The sequence below is a fragment of the Lepidochelys kempii genome, chromosome 3 (assembly GCF_965140285.1).
Source record: "Lepidochelys kempii isolate rLepKem1 chromosome 3, rLepKem1.hap1, whole genome shotgun sequence".
NCBI lineage: Eukaryota > Metazoa > Chordata > Testudines > Cheloniidae > Lepidochelys > Lepidochelys kempii.
The window spans coordinates 174,301,162-174,323,428 of record NC_136382.1 but is presented as its reverse complement, the minus strand read 5'-3'; the positions used below and the strand labels follow the sequence as shown (position 1 = coordinate 174,323,428).

Below are 22,267 nucleotides of genomic sequence, written 5' to 3'. Positions count from 1 at the left end.
TAGGTATTGCTGTAAACTCCTTGACCAATTTATTCTCTACTTTTTACTACCCCCCAGCTAAGCTATTAACAAAAAAGGTTTTTGGTTTTTTTTTTAAATTAAGGTTTATGCAGGTGGTATCCCTTCAACTTTTAAATAGTTTTAATGGGGTTGAAGAGAAGAGAAACAACTGGCAGAGCACATCACTTTTTCTATGGGACTTCTTTATGATGCTCTAGGACTTTTAATAGCCTTTAGGTTAAGAGCATTATACAGTTTGTAAAACAGGTCAACATAATAAGCATTTCATCTTGCCAATTACAAACCTATTTAGCAAAGTTACATAATAGGTAATGAGAATTAACATTCACATCTACAGTCACAAAGATATGCCAGTGTAGTACAACAAACAAACCAGTTAAAGATGTTCACGCACCCATTGACTTTTGATAGAATTTCAAATCAGATTTTAAATACAGAAGCTGTGTTCCATAACTATATATAAAAGTAACTAACATTAATGTTTATCTATGACCTGGCTGAGCAAAACATCAGGCAAAAATATTAAATACCAAGAAACATTAGGCTCTCCCTGCTATTTTCTACAGAATCCAAGCTGTTAAAACACAACCACCTTCTACTCAACTATTTTTTGTTAAAAGGCATGTCCACCAACCCTACCAGTTGGCTCCTCCTATTTTGCAGTAACACAAAGGCAGTTGTAAAGCCTTGCAATGAGAGATGTAGCTTTTTTTTTTTCCTTTTTTAAAAAAAGAACAGGATTTGCATGGGCCCATTTGCAATCCTCTCATCTCACCTACCTACAAAGCAAATCCCTCTGGTGTAGATTGCTTCCGAGAGGCTGGAATGATTTGGGCCATCTGCTTAAAGGCACTGTGGCTATATATCTGCTCCACCATAGGCCAAGCTGACAGAGATAGGACAATCAAGATGGAGCTGACTTTCAATTGTATTAGTAATGGCCTAGGATCCTAATTAAAATCCTAGCGTGTGCCAAAAGTACCAGGGTTCAATTCCAATCAACCATCCTGATATAATAAACTGGACTCATTAGGAAAATTACATGGATCCTAAGGACACCAATGACGCGGCTGCATGGACTGAGTCTTCCATCCTCTCAACCGCCAAGAAGAACCCAGCTCCTCTCATCCTTCAAGAAGGATGAGGATATGCCAAGAAAATACGAGCCCCTATGAAGTGAGGCACTGAAGTCAGATGCAAGCACCAACTAAGTCAGTCAAGTTCTGACATTGTGCCCACTCAGCAAGGTGTCAGAGGGGTGATGGGCACGGCACTGATGTTACCAGGCCCCAAAGCACTAACTAATGAGCACCAGAGAGAAAATGGTATTGGGCCAATAGCCTGATATGCCATTTGCCAAGAAGGCACTTGCACAACAACAGGAACCAGCAGATAAAGCCAACATGATGCTGGAGCTGAAAGCGTGGGAGGAAGTGTACAACACTGACCACCCCAGCTGCTGATGTCCCAACACTGGAAGTCCCAGGTGCTGGTCTTGCACAGCACTAATGTGATTAAGTGGGCCTAGTGCTAATGGGGGGAGGGATAGTTCAGTGGTTTGAGCATTGGCTTGCTAAACCCAGAGTTGTGAGTTCAATCCCTGAGGGGGCCATTTGGGATCTGGGGCAAAAACTGGGGATTGGTCCTGCTTTGAGCAGGGGGTTGGACTAGATGACCTCCTCAGGTCCCTTCCAACCCTGGTATTCTATGATTCACTGAGCTGAAGAAGACTAGTGCCAGTAGTATACTAATGTGCTGGCTTCACAATCCTGTTGGTGTAACAAAGGGATCTGGTGCAACTAGCCCAAAGCACTACTGTGACAAAGGAGAAGAGTACTAGCTACACAAAACTTGGTAAAGGTGGATACTGAGCACATCTGGTCCAACAGGTAGGATTTTCTTTTGTTAATATGGGATTTAGCATACTTTGCAGCTGTAATTCACATTATTACTGAAAGATTATATATGCACATAAATCTGCTGGATTTTGGGAGGGCAAACCCAAATCGAATTGAGTGGATTAGGCATACACAAGACTTTCTTCGTTAGGAATGTCCCTTTTCTGTCAGATTTTATGCTACAAACAGAGGGATTTATGGTCAGCTGCAAATGGATAACATTCTATCAACAGCTGCACTTCTATACCCCCCTCCCCACCTGCAGGTGTGCACAATTTAAAAAAACCCAAAAAATTAACACTCTCAAAACCCCTTGTTTGGAAGCAAGTAGTGTTGTTTCCCCTAAACATACCTGACACAAATAGATGAACATATGGAAATTAAAAGTTAAGCCATATTACACTACACACACTTCACTCTTTCATTCAGCAACATATACACTTTCCTATCTCCCCACTTATAGATCACATACCCACAACCCTTAACTCTGCTCCTCTAGCAAAACCAGTCTTCCATCAATCCCGTTAATTGCCTTTCTATAATTCACCCACTCAACTACCCTTTCACAACACAACCACTGTCACCAAACAGCCACAAGGGTTTGTCAGATATGTGGTGTGTACAACCACCATAACTGGTTCACAACTAAGTTGTGTGTGTATTAATTGTAAAGACAAAGCCATAGAAGATCCATCAAGTTTGATCCTGCATTATAGGCAGAGCAGGTCGCAATAGTTACAGTTATAAAATATAGTTGTGCTTTCCTAACGTTTTCCAATAAAATTCCTTGTTTTCAATTGCTTACAACTTTGTCAAACTAACATTTCTGGCTGAAAGTTTCTATGGTTGTTTTTGCCATCAGCAAAAATCGTGCAATGGTTTTCAACTATAAAATTAGGAGGAAATAGGTAGTGTTTCCAAAATTAATTTATTTCCAGGCATCCTGAAGAGGTCTAGAAATGCCATACTTAGGAGCAAAAGCCTTAAATTTGGCACAGGGAAAGTCTTGGGGCTCAAGAGAGGTCTTTTGCTGGCCCCATAAAAATTTTTATCCAGATTTGGCCAATTAAGGCCCTGAAAAATTTCCATTGGTACATGCTTAACAGAGCTGGTTCGAGGTCAGCTGCTAAAATCTTTGAACTTCTGACTCCCTTGGAACTCCCTAAGCATTGAGCATGTTTTCTATCCTTATGGAGTCCCTTACATGACCCTGTATTGTAGCGAGGCAAAGCAGTAGCTGAAAAATAACCTTTGGCTGAAAAGCACTGGATTAGAACCTAGGAGGCAACCGTGAAGTTTAGTTTCAACTCTTCCACTACCAAGTACTAATTGCGCCCTTCATGTGTCTTATTATTGAACCAGGGCTCATTCATATCCCTCTCAAGACACAAACAATCATCATTCACCCCCATTTCACAGATGGGATAACAGATTGCACAAGATGAGTACTGGCACGACTAGGTAAAAACCTACAGCTCTAATATGAAAGGCCCATTTAACCAAACTGTCTTTCAGAACGAACATGCCAAATCTGTGGGTTCAGATGTTCTGTCTATAACCACTGCTCTATCCTCTAGTCCATTCTGCCCTTGAGCCTGAAATAGAATCTTGATTGCCAATACTGTTCCGCTGTCTAGCAAATAGTTGTGCAATCCATTGAAGTGGGTTTTGCATTCCCTTCCAATAGCAGGTCCTCCCACATGGAAGACAATTGCTTATTGCTGCTACCAATTACTATTTTAGCTCAAGTTCTAAGAATTTGTGACAGGTACCTAAAGGTCTTGGGTACTAACACTGCTAACGACACATGCAGTGGGATCTATATGGTTCCACATGATGGATTCTAATTTTTAGTTTGGTTTTTTTTAATGTATAGAAAGTTGATATACAAAATGTTAAATACTGAAGTTGAAAAATCAAGCACACAAAAGCGTTAGGAAACTCCATTAAAGTTGCTTGTGTAACTAACATATCTCCATTTTGGCATATGCATTATGATACAGTCTGTAATTACCACATATAATTTGCTCTGCAGAGCCCCATTATTCAGTGCACAGAATGAATGATGAATGAGACATTTGCAAGCTGAGAAAAATGTTCTCTTACAACTAAGTGCTAGACTTGGATTCAGGAGAACAGAATTATATCCCAGGCTGAATCAGACTTTGTGGTGTTAAGCAATATACATAACAAGGCAGAATTCATTAATTCTGAGTTTACTAATTTTTGAGTGCTTGACTTTGCAACATTAATGGTCTCTTAACAGTTTTTTGCATGTAATATTAATAGTAATGCTCTTTTTCCAACTTGACTTCAAGACAGTAATACAATTTTCAACCTTCTACTATCATCAGACTGGCAAAACTCATATTTTATTAAAAGTTAATGAAAGGGTTTTGTTATATAATGTAGAAATTCTCAGCAAATCCTCTCGCAGATTAATCCTCTGCTTTGATGTAGAGCAATGATTGATGAGGTAGTCCAAACTTTAAACATAGTAAGTTCCTTTCCTTTGAGTGGCTATTAAAAAGTGAAAGGGAATGTTTTAATATGAACAAGGAAGAAAAACATGGTTTTGTTTAAGCGGGCATGTGCTCTACTATTGTATACACAAGGCTGTGTACTCCTCAGATGTGCAATTTGAAGAGAAATCAATCCCTTGTCAAAAATATGTGCTCCAGAATCTAAGCCTTCATTTTTTAAAATGAATCTTTCTACTATGGCTGTGAAACTAACTACAAACATGTAATCAACACAATGGTGTCGTCCTGAATATGAAGATAGCATGAAAAATCAGTTACGGATCTTCTGTAACGATTGTTCTTCGAGGTATGTTGAAAATGTCCATTCCAGTGTAGCTGTGGGGGAGGATTCGGAGTTCATTGACAAGCAGACTGTAGCACTACTCTGCCAAACTCAGCATCATCTCCAGTCTGCTGACTGACGGCATAGTGAGACGCAACAGTGTGGACTGAAGACCACGTTGCCCGCTCTACAGATGTCCTGGATAGGAACCTGTGCCATGAATGCAGGTGAAGATGCTTAGGCCTTTGTGGAATGCACCCTCAGGCAGGAGCAGGGACTTTTGCCAGGTGCATATGTAAATATAGGAAATGATCCATGATTAAATTCTCTGGGCTGAGACTGAGAGACCCTTCATCCTGTGTGCAACTGCCACAAAAAGAGTTAAGAAGTTCTCCAGAATGATTTAGTCCTTTCTACATAGAAGGCAAGTGCATGTCTGACATCCAGGGAATGAAGTCGCTGTTCCTGTTTCTGGCATGTGGTTTCAGATAGAAGACTGGAAGGAATACATCCTGGTTACTATGGAATTGTGAAACCACCTTTGGGAGGAAGGCTGGGTGAGGGCACAGCCGGGTCTTGTCCCTGAAGAATACTGTGTATGGAGGCTCTGAAATAATGGTCCTAATCTCCGAGGCCCTTCTGGGACATAATAGTCACCAGGAAGGCCACCTTCCAGGACAAGAAGAGCAGAGAACATGTTGCCAATGGTTCGAATGGAGGACCCAGGAGCCATAACAATACCAGGTTGAGATCCCAGGGTGGGACTGGTTGTTGTACCTGGGGATACAGTCTGTCAAACCCCTTGAGACAACGACTACAGATAGAGTTTGTAAAAACGGACAGGCCATTTACCCATGGGTGAAACGGCGAAACTGCAGCCAGGTGGACTCTAATTGATGACACAGATAGCCATTGCTGCTTCAGGTGTAGCAAGTAGTCCAGAATGGCACTGATGACCGCAGACCAGATCAAGAAGCTTTTCCACTTTGCCACATATGTAGCTCTAGTGGACAGCTTTCTGCTTCCTAAAAGAACTTCTTGAACTGGTTCAGAGCATACTAGTTCCAAGGGGTTCAGCCATGGAGCTTCCAGGCCATGAGTTGGAGGCCTTGAGGTGAAAAAAGTGGGTCACGCAAAATTCCCATAAGCAAAGTGCCTCCTGGCACAGGTGAGAAGGCTTAAATCTCAGAGACCAAGGCATGCCCCGGTGCTGGGCAGAGTTAACCCTGCCTAGTGGGGTTCACTAACTCCTAACTATCTACTAATAACTGAAAACATAATTCCTAAAATCAACTATATACAATAAGAGAGAGAAAAGTCCACTGAGGAGTACTTGCAGAGGCAAGAACGAGTAGTAATTCCAGCGACCATCCCAAGTGGTAAAAAGGAACTGAGGTGGCAGTGGGTCGGCATGGCCCTCTATCCCGACGCTATGAATGTGTGACTCCAGGGAGCACCAGAGTCAACCCAATGGATACCACTGACGGAAAAACTTTCTGGCAGCGGTGCTCTAGGTGAGCACACACCTACACTGGAATGGACATGAACAAGCATTCAGAGAACAACAACTATGAAACTGCCCCATTCATTCTAATAGGGTGTTAACTGAAGTTGACAATTTAAAAAGTCAAACTCCTTAGTTATTTCACCACAGATTATTTGAGCAGAAATAGGCAGCTAATACATTTATCCCACAATTCCAAACAGCCTCCAGTAATTCCCCACATGCCAGAAGTCCCAAGAGTACCTCCAGCTTCTAAAATGCAGGTATGTGCTATCAATTTAAAAGTTTGGCACACAGCACAGCGACTGCATGCAATTCAACTTTACATAAAAACAAGTGACACAGGGATCAGTATGTCATATTTACTGTTACTCTTTGTAGACATAATACAATGACCCTCATATATAAAAGCTATTAACTAGCATATCATAAACAAGGAAACTGGATACACAGAAATTGAGACTGTAAGCCTCAAATTACTTGTAACTTGCAAATTAGTGTGACATACCAGTGCAGTGTTTTGCTCAGCCTGTCTACATCATCATGTTTATATTCTTATCTGAAATAGAGTCTGATTTTCAGTTATAAAACTGCTGCTCAATAGTGTAAAAACACACACAGAGCAACTCATGCCAACTGAGCCAAAGAACTGACATCTCAGGAAGCTGTCTGATCAAGAGACTCTTAATTTTTCTTATTTTCCCCACTGAGATGTTTTTGTTTTGACGCTTTAAATTAGACTCCATAATAAAAAGAAACTAACTAAACAAATTTCCCAGGACCTGCAGAAATGGGTTTTCTTATCAACAAGTTTTTCATACTTTTAGCAGGCTGAACAAATAAACAAGATTAACCCAGTTTTTTTAATAAATCTTAATTGTCATCACTATGTAACTAAGTGTGAGGCTATTCTTAACTATTTGTTAGGCCAACTCAGTCCTATAAATAAACTTATAAGAACACAAGAATGGTCACACTGGGTCAAACTAATAACCCATTTAGCCTGGTATCCTGTTTTCCAAAAGTGGTCGGTGCCAGATGCTTCAGAGGGAATGAACAGTACAGAGCAATTATCAAGTGATCCATCCAGTCACCCAATCTCAATTCCAATTTATGGCAGTCAGTGGTTTAGGGACACTCAGAGTATGGGGTTGTGTCCCTGACGATACGAGCTAATAACCATTTATGGAGTTTTCCTCCATGAACTTATCTAATTCTTTTTTTAACCCAGTTATACTTTTGGCCTTCATAACATCTGTTGGCAACAAGTTCCACAGGTTGACTGTGGCCATGTCTACACTTACAAGCTTATAGCGGCACACACAGAGCAACTTATTCCTGTACCAAAACAACTGTGCTGCTATAAGAGCAGTTGTTTAGTCACGTAACACCAATGGGAGAGACCTGCAGAAGTAAAGAAACAGATTGATAGAGCCAGAAGAGTTCCCAGAAGTTACCTACTACAGGACAGGCCTAACAAAGAAAATAACAGAACGCCACTAGCCGTCACCTTCAGCCCCCAACTAAAACCCCTCCAACGCATTATTAAGGATCTACAACCTATCCTAAAGGATGACCCAGCACTCTCACAAATCTTGGGAGACAGGCCAGTCCTTGCCTACAGACAGCCCCGCAACCTGAAGCAAATACTCACCAACAACCACATACCACACAACAGAACCACTAACCCAGGAACTTATCCTTGCAACAAAGCCCGTTGCCAACTGTGCCCACATATCTATTCAGGGGACACCATCACAGGGCCTAATAACATCAGCCACACTATCAGAGGCTCGTTCACCTGCACATCCACCAATGTGATATATGCCATCATGTGCCAGCAATGCCCCTCTGCCATGTACATTGGTCAAACTGGACAGTCTCTACGTAAAAGAATAAATGGACACAAATCAGATGTCAAGAATTATAACATTCATAAACCAGTCGGAGAACACTTCAATCTCTCTGGTCACGCAATCACAGACATGAAGGTTGCTATCTTAAAACAAAAAAACTTCAAATCCAGACTCCAGCGAGAAACTGCTGAATTGGAATTCATTTGCAAATTGGATACTATTAATTTAGGCTTAAATAGAGACTGGGAGTGGCTAAGTCATTATGCAAGGTAGCCTGTGTCCTCTTGTTTTTTCCTACCCCCCCCCCCCAGATGTTCTGGTTTAACTTGGATTTAAACTTGGAGAGTGGTCAGTTTGGATGAGCTATTACCAGCAGGAGAGTGAGTTTGTGTGTGTATGGGGGTGGGGGGGATGTGAGAAAACCTGGATTTGTGCAGGAAATAGCCCAACTTGATTGTCATGCACATTGTGTAAAGAGTTGTCACTTTGGATGGGCTATCACCAGCAGGAGAGTGAATTTGTGTGGGGGGGTGGAGGGTGAGAAAACCTGGATTTGTGCTGGAAATGGCCCACCTGATGATCACTTTAGATAAGCTATTACCAGCAGGACAGTGGGGTGGGAGGAGGTATTGGTTCATATTCTCTGTGTATATATAAAGTCTGCTGCAGTTTCCACGGTATGCATCCGATGAAGTGAGCTGTAGCTCACGAAAGCTTATGCTCAAATAAATTGGTTAGTCTCTAAGGTGCCACAAGTACTCCTTTTCTTTTTGCGAATACAGACTAACACGGCTGTTACTCTGAAAGTTCTCCTGTCGACATTATAAAACTAGCTCTACGAGCGGCACCAACATAGTGCTGTGCACATGACCACTTATGCCGGCAAAACTTATGTTGCTCATCAGACAGGGTTCTTTCACACCCTGAAAGACAAAAGTTTTGTGGATGTAAGTGCTAGTGTAGACATGGCCTGTATGTTGTGTGAAAAAGTACTTCCTTATGCTTGTTTTAAATTTGCTTTTTATTAATTTCATTGGGTGACCCTTGGTACTTGTGTTATGTGAAGCAGTAAATAACACCTCCTTATTCACTTTCTCCACACCATTCATGATTTTGTAGACCTCTATCTCTTTTCTAAGAGAAACAGTCCCAGTCCTTTTAATCTCTCCTCATAAAGAACCTGACCTTCTCTGTACTTTTTCCAATTCTAATACATGTTTTTTAAGAGAGTCTGATCAGAACTGCACACAATATTCAAGGTGGGTATATACCATGAATTTATTTGATGGCATGATTTTTCTGTTTTATTATCTATCCCTTTCCTAATGGTTCCTAACATGCTGTTAGCTTTTTGACTGTTGGTGCACATTGTGCAGATGTTTTCAGAGAACTATTCACGCTGACTCCAAGCATAGGCGCTGACTCCATGGGTGCTCCAGGGCTGGAGCACCCATGGGAAAAAAATAGTGCTCAGCAACCACCAGCGGTCCCACCAGCCAGCTCCTCCCCCTCCACACCCCCTCCCGCCCACCAGTAACCAGCTGTTCAGCAGCATGCAGACGGCACTGAGGGGTAGGGAGAGGAGTGGGGCAGGAAGAGGCGGAGCGACGGTGGGGTGTGCTCGGGAGAGGAGGCAGAACAGGGCAGGAAGAGGCACAGCGGGGACGAAGTGAGACAATTTGGCTCAGAATGGCTCAGGCATGGAAATCACCATCACATTCTCTGCAGTGAACACTGACTCAAAGAATTCTTTTAGCTTCTCCACAATGGGCTTGTCTTCCTTGAGTGCTCCTTTAGCACCTTGATCATCTAGTGGCCCCACTAATTGTTTGGCAGGATTCCTGCTTCTGACGTACTTAAAAAATTTGTTTGCTGTTAGTTTTCATGTCTTTTGCTAGTTGCTTGTCAAGTTTTTTTTTGGCCTGCCACTTGACTTGCTACAGTTTATACTCCTTTCTATTTTCCTGAGTGGCATTTGACTTCCAATTTTTAAAGGATGCCCTTTGGCTTCTAACCACCTCTTTTACTCTGTTGTTTAGCCATGGTGGCATTTTTTGGTCCTCTTATTGTTTTAATTAATTTGGGGTATACATTTAGTTTGAGTCTCTATTACAGTGTTGTTAAAAAGTTTCCATGCAGCTTGCAAGCACTTCACTCTTGTGAGTGTTCCTTTTAATTTCCATTTAACTAGCTTCCTCATTTTTCCATAATTCCTCTTTTTGAAGTTAAATGCCAGTGTGATGGGTTTCTTCTGTATTTTCTGCCCTACACAGATGTCACATTTAATTACATTATGGTCGCTACTACCAAGCAGTTCTCACCTTTTGGACAAGATGCTGTACTCCACCACTTAGGACTAAATCAAGAACTGCCTCTTCCATTGGAGTTCCAGGACAAGCTGCTCCATGAAGTAGTCATTAATGGTGTCTAGATATTTTATCTCTGCATTTCGTCCTGAGGTGATGTCTATCCAGTCAATATGGGGATAACTGATTTCCCACATTATTACTGGGTTTTCAGGTTTTATAGCCAGAAATGCTCAGATCTCTGTGAGCATTCCACAGTCACCGTCACCATCCTGGTCAGGTGATCAGTAGTATATTCCTACTGCTATACTTTTATTATTCAAGCATGGAATTTCTATCCAGGCTTGAATAACAAAAACTCATTATATATAAACTGTGAAGATATAGAACTACAGAGAAATGTATAAGATGAGAAAATATATAAGCTGAAATTCTGCCTGTCTTGTAACTGTTGAATTTTGCCACACACATATGCCAATTGGAAGTATTCTTTCAGCAAGTCAGACCACTTACAGTTGTTATGGAAGGTTGAGGTTACTATACCCATATATACAATGTTCAGTAAAAATATGAAGAGATGCCAAATTGCAACATTTTACAGATCTTACAAAAGACCTTGTTTAGGCAGAATCAAACAGGTTGCCATCAAACTGATGGAAGAAGCAGGAATCCCTGACAGGGGAGGCCTTCTAGATCTCACTAAAGGATCTCCAGATGGTTACCTGCAGAAAATGGTAGTCTTGGAAACTGACTTTTTTTTTTTAATGGCCATGAGCTACAAAAAATGCTTCTACAATACCTAGGCACTATTTAATGGATTGGGGGAGACATTTAGAAAGATTTAGGAAAAAATAAAAAGGAAAATATTTTGATTCATGTGGAAGAGTGCACTGATTTTGGGAGCTCCTGAAGACACCTTCATCAGGAGATGAGAGCCAAGGTGAAATCAATGAGGAAAGTAACATTACAATGGATGGCCCCATGCATTTTGCAATTCCACTGAAGAAGAGCAAAATTACTAATCTCCATCCCTATCTCCAATTACTAGTTATATAATGTTATGACAGAGAACCAATTATTGTTATTTAGTTACAGCATATTCTTGGTGAGGCTTTTTGGTTTAGGTATTTGGAGGGGGAAGGGAAGAATGGAAAAGAATTGTTAACCTTATGTTTAAAGAAAATACCTGCATGTTGCTTTCCACATATATTCAGAGTTAAGAGGCTGAAAAAAAAAAAACAACCTGCTTATAGGATGTTTTGCTGCAAGGCAAAAAGTGTACTTAAATCATCAGGTACAGGTTTGAAAAGCTACTATCAACAGTAAATCTTTGATGTATTTATTGATCAGTAAGTTTCAGATAACTTGTGAGTTTCAAATAAACTATTCTGAAGTAAATTAATGCTCTGATGATTTACAATCCGTACAAAGACAACAAACCTTCTTTTAATATAATTAGGGTAGCCTAGTCTCAATCTTTTGGAAACACGCTATGAAAGAATAATTCTCTTCCTCTGAAGAGTTCACTCCATGGGCTAGTAATCTTGAATAAGTTAGTGCTATGGAAAAAAACAAGCAGTGCCAGAGTTGCCTGTTACAAAGTGCATGTGTTCCTACTATAAAAAAGGCTGACATTTCTACAGAAAAAACTCTATGCTTGTAAACTGAAGATGGAAGTGACAACCAATGTATCTGAAGTCTCGTTGTCACAAAATACAGTGTAGGTTATTAGATATTTTTATTTCGGGGTAGCAGGCAATATGAAAAGAATACTCTCCTAAAGGAAAACATATTTCATTTGGAGCTAAATGAACATTTAAATCCCTGGCCCAGAACTAGTACAGTATGCTCTGCACTAATAATACACCAGAAGGTTTTGGTTTGTTTTTAACAAGTTTATAAAACATCGATTAACACATTCCACTTTATTCTTAAGTCCTTCTTAGAAAAATGAATACTACTCACCTGTCTGCATTTGAACTAAGCAAAACAAGTCAAGGAACTTAAAACTATTACTTGATTTTACACACCAATCACCGTACTGTTACCTGGTAATTAACGTAAGTGGGCATGCAGTATCACATGCAGCATCTTCTTCTTACATATCACTTCTCATCTATAGCACTTTATAAAAAGGAGATAAGTTTTATCTCCATGTTCAATAATAAGAAAAAAACATTATGGAAATGCTGGTAATCACATAGCTAAAGTTGCATTCTATTTTGCAGTTAACGCAGGGATTCAACTTTAGTTTCGTCTGAAAAATACAGTACACCCTTCCAAATTTACAACATTTTACTCCAAGTGAAGAATCAACTGTCTGATAATCTGCAAGTAAATCCATTAGTTTATATTTTAAACTAATTAAGAACTGGGTCCTTTAAACAGTTTTATGTATGCCAGTCTTTTCTTTGTCCTGAATGACTTTAACAATGGAACAACATTGGCATTTCATTACTTTCCACACAGTTAAAATTAACTGCAATCTTCAAAGATAGCCTGCACTCAAGAAATTACGTTACAATTAAGCTATTACAGCAATTAGATACACAACTGTTAATTACATGGACTATAAATAACTTGAGAGCTCACTGTGACAAAGAGAGCCAATAAAACAGTTACCTACCTTTCGTAACTGTTGTTCTGGTTTACTTGGATTTAAACTTGAAGAGTGGTCAGTTTGGATGAGCTATTACCAGCAGGAGAGTGAGTTTGTGTGTGTATGGGGGTGGGGGGGATGTGAGAAAACCTGGATTTGTGCAGGAAATAGCCCAACTTGATTGTCATGCACATTGTGTAAAGAGTGGTCACTTTGGATGGGCTATCACCAGCAGGAGAGTGAATTTGTGTGGGGGGGTGGAGGGTGAGAAAACCTGGATTTGTGCTGGAAATGGCCCACCTGATGATCACTTTAGATAAGCTATTACCAGCAGGACAGTGGGGTGGGAGGAGGTATTGTTTCATATTCTCTGTGTATATATAAAGCCTGCTGCAGTTTCCACGATATGCATCTGAGGAAGTGAGCTGTAGCTCACGAAAGCTTATGCTCAAATAAATTGGTTAGTCTCTAAGGTGCCACAAGCACTCCTTTTCTTGTTGTTCGAGATGTGTTGCTCATGTCCTTTCCATTTTAGGTGTGCGCGCACCCACATGCTCCATTGTCGGAATTTTTTGCCTTAGCAGTATCCATAGAGCCGGTTCTGGCACCCTCTGGATTCCCATGCTCATGCGCCGGTACACGAGGCGCCGCTGGCCCTATGCTCTCTCTGTTCCTTCATACCAGTAATTCCGAGAGAAGGGTAGGACGACGGGTAATGGAATGGACATGAGTAACACATCTCGAACAACAGTTACGAAAGGTAAGTAACAGTTTTTCTTCTTAGAGTGCTTGCTCACATCGATTCCCTTCTAGGACTCACAGGCAGTATCCCCGGAGATGGGCTTGGCATTCATGGTTGTGCAGCTTGCAATGCTGCTCTACCAAAGCCAGCATCATCCCGGGTCTGTTGGGTAATCGCATAATGGGACGTGAACATGTGAATGGATGACCAGGTAGCGGTCCTGCAGATGTCCTGAACCAGCGCCTGGGCCAGAACGCTGCTGACGAGGCTTGTGCTCTGGTCGAATGGGTGGTTATGATCACCAGCGGTGGCATGTTTGCCTGTTCATAGCAAAAACTGATGAAGGCGGTAATCAATGAAGAAATTCTCTGAGCAGAAACAGGAAGGCCTTCATGCTGTCTGCCACCGCAATGAAGAGTTGCATCGACTTATGGAACAACTTAGTCCTGTCAACACAAAAGGCTAGTGTTCTCCTGATGACCAGAGAGTGTAGCCTACGCTCCTCATCTGACTTATGAGGTTTTGGAAAGAAGACCAATAAAAATATATCCTGGTTAGTAGGAAACTGTGAAACTACCTTGGGCAAAAAGGCTGGATGCAGCTGTAGTTGAACCTTGTCCTTAGAGGACACTGTGTAGGGCAGCTCTGATGTAAGGGGCTCTGATTTCGGAGACGGTACGGGCTGATGTTATTGCCAGCAGGAAGTAGACCTTCCATGAGAGAAGAAAGGGGGAACAAGAAGCCAACCGCTCAAAGGGAGGACCCAGGAGCCCTGACAGCACAAGGTTCAGGTCCCAAGGTGGGACAGGGTCACGGACTTGAGGGCAGAGCCACTCCAGAACTTTTAGAAATCGGACCATCATGCGCTGAGCAATGACTGACCTGCCCTGAACTGGAGGGTGGAAGGCTGAAATAGCTGACAAGTGGACTTTGACCGACAAAAGTGACAGGACATGGAGCTTGAGATGCAGAAGATAGTCTAGGAACAACTGGAGTGAGGTCTGTTCAGGCAAAAGATTTTGGCCCGAGGCCCAAAATGCTAACCACTTCCACTTGGCCAAGTAGGTCGCCCTGGTGGAGGGCTTTCTGCTACCCATCCGTACCTGTTGAACACGACCCGAGCACGCCTTTCCCTCTGCATTCAACCATGCAGCAACCAAGCTGTCAGGTTCAGAGTGGTCAGATTTTGGTGTGTGGTTCAGCGGTAGTTTTAACAGAGCTGCTATGGAGAGTTTCAGCAGAATGCCGAACCAGTATTAGCGAGGCCAAGCCAGAGCTATCAGGATTACCTTCACCTCGTCTTATCATAGAATCACAGAATATCAGGGTTGGAAGGGACCTCAGGAGGTCATCTAGTCCAACCCCCTGCTCAAAAGCAGGGCCAATCCCCAATTAAATCATCCCAGCCAAGGCTTTGTCAAGCCTGACCTTAAAAACTTCTAAGGAAGGCGATTCTACCACCTCCCTAGGTAACGCATTACAGCGTTTCACCACCCTCCTAGTGAAAAAGTTTTTCCTAATATCCAACCTAAACCTCCCCCACTGCAACTTGAGACCATTACTCCTTGTCCTGTCCTCTTCTACCACTGAGAATAGTCTAGAACCATCCTCTCTGGAACATGAGGTTCATCTTCATGAGGAGTCTGATGAAAGTTTTTGCAACACATGCTTCACATGCAACTCCCCCAAACACTTTAGGCAGTTGTTATGGAGGTCACTAATAGGCACAGGCTTGTTGCAGATTGAGTATGACTTGAAGCCCGGGGACCGGGAATTGCCTCGTCTCTGGGATGAGGTCCCTAACGGGGACTCTAACTATTAAACCTATATAAAAACTACTAACATTAAGTATTGAGAACTATATACAATGAAACACAGAGAAACCGCTATCACACTTGCAAATGCAAGAGGAAAGGTGATCTAACTATCACAGGCAGTAAGAAGGAACTGAGAGGGCACAGGGCCAGCAGTGCCTCATATACCAGCACATGAGTGCAGGACTCCAGATGGCACCAGAGCCCGCCCTACGGCTACCACTATGGCAAAATATTCCGACAATGGTGCATACGGGCACGCACACACCTAGAATGGAATCGACGTGAGCAAACACTCAAAGAAGAACATCCCTCTTCCTCTACACCTAATTTACATGCAATAATTCTAATGCTTGCAAGGACAGTGGTATGAGGGAGACCAGACGCATGTCAAGAGTGATCAAGGATAAAATTATTTGGCCTGAATGTCACTGGTCTTCAAAGATTCTGTGGTCACATGCTAGCTTGGGCTACTGTATATGAAAGATTCTCTGTGGCACTGCTGAATCTGCTCCACTGCACAACACTGGAGCAACACTGCAGGGGAAATTGATGTACATGTGCAGGAGGAGCCCTTCAAGTCCACAGAAGTTGTGGCTTGGGGACAGGATTCTCTGTGTCCGCTCCACTTCATGTGGAACCAGTCTCACTAACGGAGCATTCTAAAACAGTAAGTCAACTGCAAATTAAGGAGATATTCACCAGGTTGCTTCAGCTACCTTGTGCTGTTCTGCAGTTGCAGAACAACCAGTAAACCCAGTTTCACTGATTAGTGTACTTTGCCTGCTTTGGTGCACCAGTGAATGATGTTAAATTTTTTTGTTTTGTTTTTTTAATGATTTAGGTTCATACTACATATCTTCAAATCTTTAGAAATATTGCATAAAAGCTCTCTGTGTTTCTTCTTTAGTATTTGGGACTCCAGTTTTTAAAAAAGTTAAAGAAGTTCCCAGGCAAATTTTAAGATGTAACTATAGTTGACTGTGCATCAGTAATTTGTAGATAAAACAAACTACATGGAAGTTAAAATTATGGCAAAAACCATCATAAAATCAGGAAATTCGAAGTTCAGTGACAGGTTTCAGAGTATCAGCCATGTTAGTCTGTATCCGCAAAAAGAAAAGGAGGACTTGTGGCACCTTAGAGACTAAAATTTATTGGAGCATAAGCTTTCGTGAGCTACAGCGTGATCAGGTAAGGTGAGCTATTACCAGCAGGAGAGCGGGGGGCAGGGGGGATGACCTTTTGTAGTGATAATCAAGGTGGACCATTTCCAGCAATGACAAGAATGTCTGAGGAACAGTGTGGCGGGGGGGGGGGGGGGAGGGAATAAACATTTGGAAATAGTTTTACTTTGTGTAATGACCCATCCACTCCCAGTCTTTATTCAAGCCTAAGTTAATTGTATCCAGTTTGCAAATTAATTCCAATTCAGCAGTCTCTCGTTGGAGTCTGTTTTTGAATTTTTTTGTAGGAAAACACTTCAGTCTCTTTGGTCACTCAGCTACAGACCTAAAAGTGGCAATTCTTCAACAAAAAAACTTCAACGAGAACCAGCAACAATGACCTGGGGAAGTCCGCAACACCTCAGATACCTTTCCCCTTGCAGAGGTTTTTCAGCAGTTGAATCTACAATATACTTACGAAGGATAGTTAACAAAAAAGTTACAGAAGGTTCTGTAACTGAGTCAAAAAGGAAACTTTCACATTACTGCCACAACTGCCACATTTAAGGCAAGAGAGACACTAAGGGAAAGGAGACAGTAAACTGATCTCAGCCAGGTGACGCCAAGATGTTTCAAGAGTTTTTACTAGTTGTCGCTAGAGGACAATCTTTATTGGAGAGCAAGAACCCATCAATTCTGGATTAGTGGGAAACCAGTGTACTGATTAATTAGAGTTTTCCACTTACTACAAATGTTTTCCATTGGAAGTTTTACAAAAATTTAATTATCCTTCAATCAGAAAAATATGTCTAGCTGAAATGACCTACCTGTTTGCAACATATACCCAGGATATAAATGTTAAATGTACATTAAAATATTGACGACTACATTTAAGAATGAGAAATATCAATTAAACTCAAAACAAGTTTCAAGAAATGCTAAATTATAAATCCTTAGTCAATTTCAAGTTGAAACAGCTGAACAACAAAGAGTGTTACCTTAGTCACCAAGTTAAGATTTCAGGTTACCTTTCCATCTTACCTCCCTCAAAACGGCAGAATTTGTTCTTACCTGTTAACTGCACCTCTAGCCAATTCCTCCAGCATTAAATCTAGAGCATTAGGTTTACATTCCTCCTGCCAACACGTACAGAATAGAGTAAGTTGGAAAACCTTGAGATACCAGTGCACGATGCAACATCTGCTTTATTTTGAAATTTCCTAGAGAGAGAGAAAAAAAGAAAGTAGCTATTTACTCAGATAGGTATACAAAGAATTAACTGAATTTTAAGACTAGAATAGGGTTTGTTTTTTTGATACACTGGTTGTATTAAAACTCCTAGCCCGGTTGTCAAAAATATCAGTATAACCTGTTAATCTACACATTCAAGATTCACTGATGACTGAATATAGCTGATATGAGTTTTTGGTAGATTAGTTTGTGTCAAGTGGTATTTGGGCATGTTTAAGTTATTAGGTTGATAAAAGGCAGCTTTCATATTTCAACAGCTCTTTCTTTACTTTTATCCCTGTGAATTAGGAGGATTGAGTTCTATGTATGGGGTATATTTTGATTTTAAAGCACAAAACTGCTATTGCTGGAAGAGACACTAGAGAGAGAGCTGAGTATATATAATTAATTTATACACTATTTGGGACAGGGACTGTCTCTGTTAGATGTTTGTAAAGTGCCTACCACTATGGGGATGGGTCCTCAAATAAATGTGTAATTTCAGCCTAAGGTCAGCTTAGACCTGAGGAAGAGCTCTGTATAGTTGAAAAGCTTGTCTATCTCACAAACAGAAGTATATCCAATAAAAGATATTACCTCCCCCTTGTCTCTCCAATATCCTGGGACCAACATGGCTACAATACTGCATAACTGATAGATACATTTAAAAAAAATTAACTCCAAAAATACTTTAAATGCCATTTTCACAACAGAAAAGAGATGAGTAATATAAAATAATATATTTATATCAAACATGGTTCTGTTCCACAAAAGTTACCAAGACTAGTACACTGGTGGAAGGAACCAGACTGCAGCAAAAGCCCCAAGAAAAAAAAATCCGGCTAAGTAGCCAGAGTTTCACCCGGGATGGGGGGGGCGGGAGTACAAGATTTACTGGAATATTCATTACTTTAAAATGGATGCAAATGCAGACTACCCAAATGCCTGTTCAGCTCTGATGACCAGAGTGAAGGGTGTGTGGCCACAGCCTAGCCCTCGCACTGTTCAGTGTCAGTGCAGAAACAGAGCACCAATCTAGCAAAGCAACAAACATTTTTGCCTACGTTGCTTGGAACTAGGAGTTCCTAAAAAGGAGAAAGGATATTTTGGCTTCTGGCTGAAGCAGAGTTCTCCAAGCAACGCCCGTGCTATACCCTCGATGCACTAACTACTGAAATATTCACAAGAAAGACACACACACAGTAACAAGAAGTAATACCCAAAAGTCATTCCCAGTCCTCAGAAACCAATGCGTGGAAAAGCTCTCAAATACTTATTCAACAGCTATAGCTAAATCAATAATTATAAATTGTGGGACCAGAAGTATAAAAGACAGTCTTTCATAGCATTCAGTTTTAAGGCTTAAAAGAATTATATGCAAATACATTAAATATCCTTCCCTTTGAATATTCATGGAGACTAGAATACCAAAGCGTTTCATAAGCAGACAGAATATAATTAATCCAAAATAACATATTAGAATTCTTTTTGCTTAAAAAATACATGGTGATTGTAATAAGACTTAATTGCTGTTAAAACATTCAGGCAACAAGTAAAACAATACTAGGACATTTACAAGTCATGTAAATATGCAAAATATGATATGCTCTAACTACTAATAGATTTCAAAGATTTTTTTCTTTAAATTCCTAAAACTGCCTCAGGAGATAAAGCCCTTAAACTGTCAGAAAATTAAAATCAACCACCACAGAACATAAAATGACTGCCAAGGTATTACTTAACTGTAGGTATCTTAAAACAAACAAAAAAAAAATACAACAATTTAAAGAACGAGACATGCAAACCCAGTTCTGGAAAAATGTATAATTCCGTAAGCAGAAATTTTAAAAAAATCAAGGCATATAAATGATTACTCTAAAAATACTTTTATTAAAAGAGAACCTCCATCTTATTCCATGGATGTCTAATTCTATAAATTCCTGCAAACTACCTATGCATTAATATCCAAAATGAACAGGTACAGAGGGACATTAAAAAAAAAAAAAAGCTGCTAAAGCTGTGGTATTTTTCAATAATGCTCTCAACATTCATCCCTATCACAGGTCACCAGATCCTGCTCAGAGTGACAGCTACAATGTGCAGGTTTTATTCTTGCAAAACAACATGAGTGACAGAGGTGGCCTTATATGAGTAATCAAATGCTGCATGGGTGGAATGAGCTGATTATTAGTTTTTGGGTGTTTGATTTTCATTGTTAGGCTGAAAGGTAGATGGAGATTTGGTTGGCCTACAAGTATTTAAACACAGATAAGCCTAAAGTATCAAGTAATTCAACATGTGGTTGCATCTAAACAAGACAAGGATGAGGCAGACGGTTACTACAACCTCCAGAGTTATAATCTCTTTTACTGAGGAAAACTAATGGTCAAGAGTTCTCCAAACTAATCAGTATTGATTGAGGACATCTATTGAAAACAAAAATTCACTTGAGGATAAAACTATCCATAACATCTTTAGCCCTGGTCTACACTAGGACTTTAGGTCGAATTTCGCAGCATTAAATGGATGTAAACCTGCACCCATCCACACAATGAAGCTCTTATTTTCGACTTAAAGGGCTCTTAAAATCGATTTCCTTACTCCACCCCTGATAAGTGGATTAGCGCTTAAATCGGCCTTGCCGGGCCAAATTTGGGGTACTGTGGACACAATTCGGCAGTATTGGCCTCTGGGAGCTATCCCAGATTGCTCCATTGTGACCGCTCTGGACAGCACTCTCAACTCAGATGCACTGGCCAGGTAGACAGGAAAAGAACCGCAAACTTTTGAATCTCATTTCCTGTTTGGCCAGCATGGCAAGCTGCAGGTGACCATGCAGAGCTCATCAGTAGAGGTGACCCTGGAGTCCCAGAATCGCAAAAGAGCTCCAGCATGGACCGAACGGGAGGTACGGGATCCGATCGCTGTATGGGAAGAAAAGGAGTACTTGTGGCACCTTAGAGACTAACCAATTTATTAGAGCATAAGCTTTCGTGAGCTACAGCTCACTTCATCAGATGCATATCGTGGAAACTGCAGCAGGCTTTATATATACACAGAGAATATGAAACAATACCTCCTCCCACCCCACTGTCCTGCTGGTAATAGCTTATCTAAAGTGATCATCAGGTGGGCCATTTCCAGCACAAATCCAGGTTTTCTCACCCTCCACCCCCCCACACAAATTCACTCTCCTGCTGGTGATAGCCCATCCAAAGTGACAACTCTTTACACAATGTGCATGACAATCAAGTTGGGCTATTTCCTGCACAAATCCAGGTTTTCTCACATCCCCCCCACCCCCATACACACACAAACTCACTCTCCTGCTGGTAATAGCTCATCCAAACTGACCACTCTTCAAGTTTAAATCCAAGTTAAACCAGAACATCTGGAGGGGGGGGGGTAGGAAAAAACAAGAGGAAACAGGCTACCCTGCATAATGACTTAGCCACTCCCAGTCTCTATTTAAGCCTAAATTAATAGTATCCAATTTGCAAATGAATTCCAATTCAGCAGTTTCTCGCTGGAGTCTGGATTTGAAGTTTTTTTGTTTTAAGATAGCAACCTTCATGTCTGTGATTGCGTGACCAGAGAGATTGAAGTGTTCTCCGACTGGTTTATGAATGTTATAATTCTTGACATCTGATTTGTCCATTTATTCTTTTACGTAGAGACTGTCCAGTTTGACCAATGTACATGGCAGAGGGGCATTGCTAGCACTTGGAGTGGCTAAGTCATTATGCAGGGTAGCCTGTTTCCTCTTGTTTTTTCCTACCCCCCCCACCCCCAGATGTTCTGGTTTAACTTGGATTTAAACTTGGAGAGTGGTCAGTTTGGATGAGCTATTACCAGCAGAAGAGTGAGTTTGTGTGTGTATGGGGGTGGGGGGATGTGAGAAAACCTGGATTTGTGCAGGAAATAGCCCAACTTGATTGTCATGCACATTGTGTAAAGAGTTGTCACTTTGGATGGGCTATCACCAGCAGGAGAGTGAATTTGTGTGGGGGGGTGGAGGGTGAGAAAACCTGGATTTGTGCTGGAAATGGCCCACCTGATGATCACTTTAGATAAGCTATTACCAGCAGGACAGTGGGGTGGGAGGAGGTATTGGTTCATATTCTCTCTGTATATATAAAGTCTGCTACAGTTTCCACGATATGCATCTGATGAAGTGAGCTGTAGCTCACGAAAGCTTATGCTCTAATAAATTGGTTAGTCTCTAAGGTGCCACAAGTACTCCTTTTCTTTTTGCGAATACAGACTAACACGGCTGTTACTCTGAAACCTGTATGGGAAGAGGAATCCGTGCTATCAGAACCACGT

The 22,267-nt window shown here is 41.1% G+C and overlaps 1 protein-coding gene across 5 annotated transcripts in view; it reads right to left on the bottom strand.

Moving 5' to 3' along the window:
• PPM1B (protein phosphatase, Mg2+/Mn2+ dependent 1B) overlaps positions 1–22,267 on the bottom strand; it is a 101,897-nt gene that overhangs the window by 33,165 nt on the left and 46,465 nt on the right. For all 5 annotated transcript variants that reach the window (XM_078852289.1, XM_078852291.1, XM_078852288.1 and 2 more), the window contains exon 2: positions 17,783–17,931. The gene's annotated coding sequence lies outside the window, so the exon portion shown is untranslated. The remainder of the gene's footprint in view (positions 1–17,782; positions 17,932–22,267) is intronic.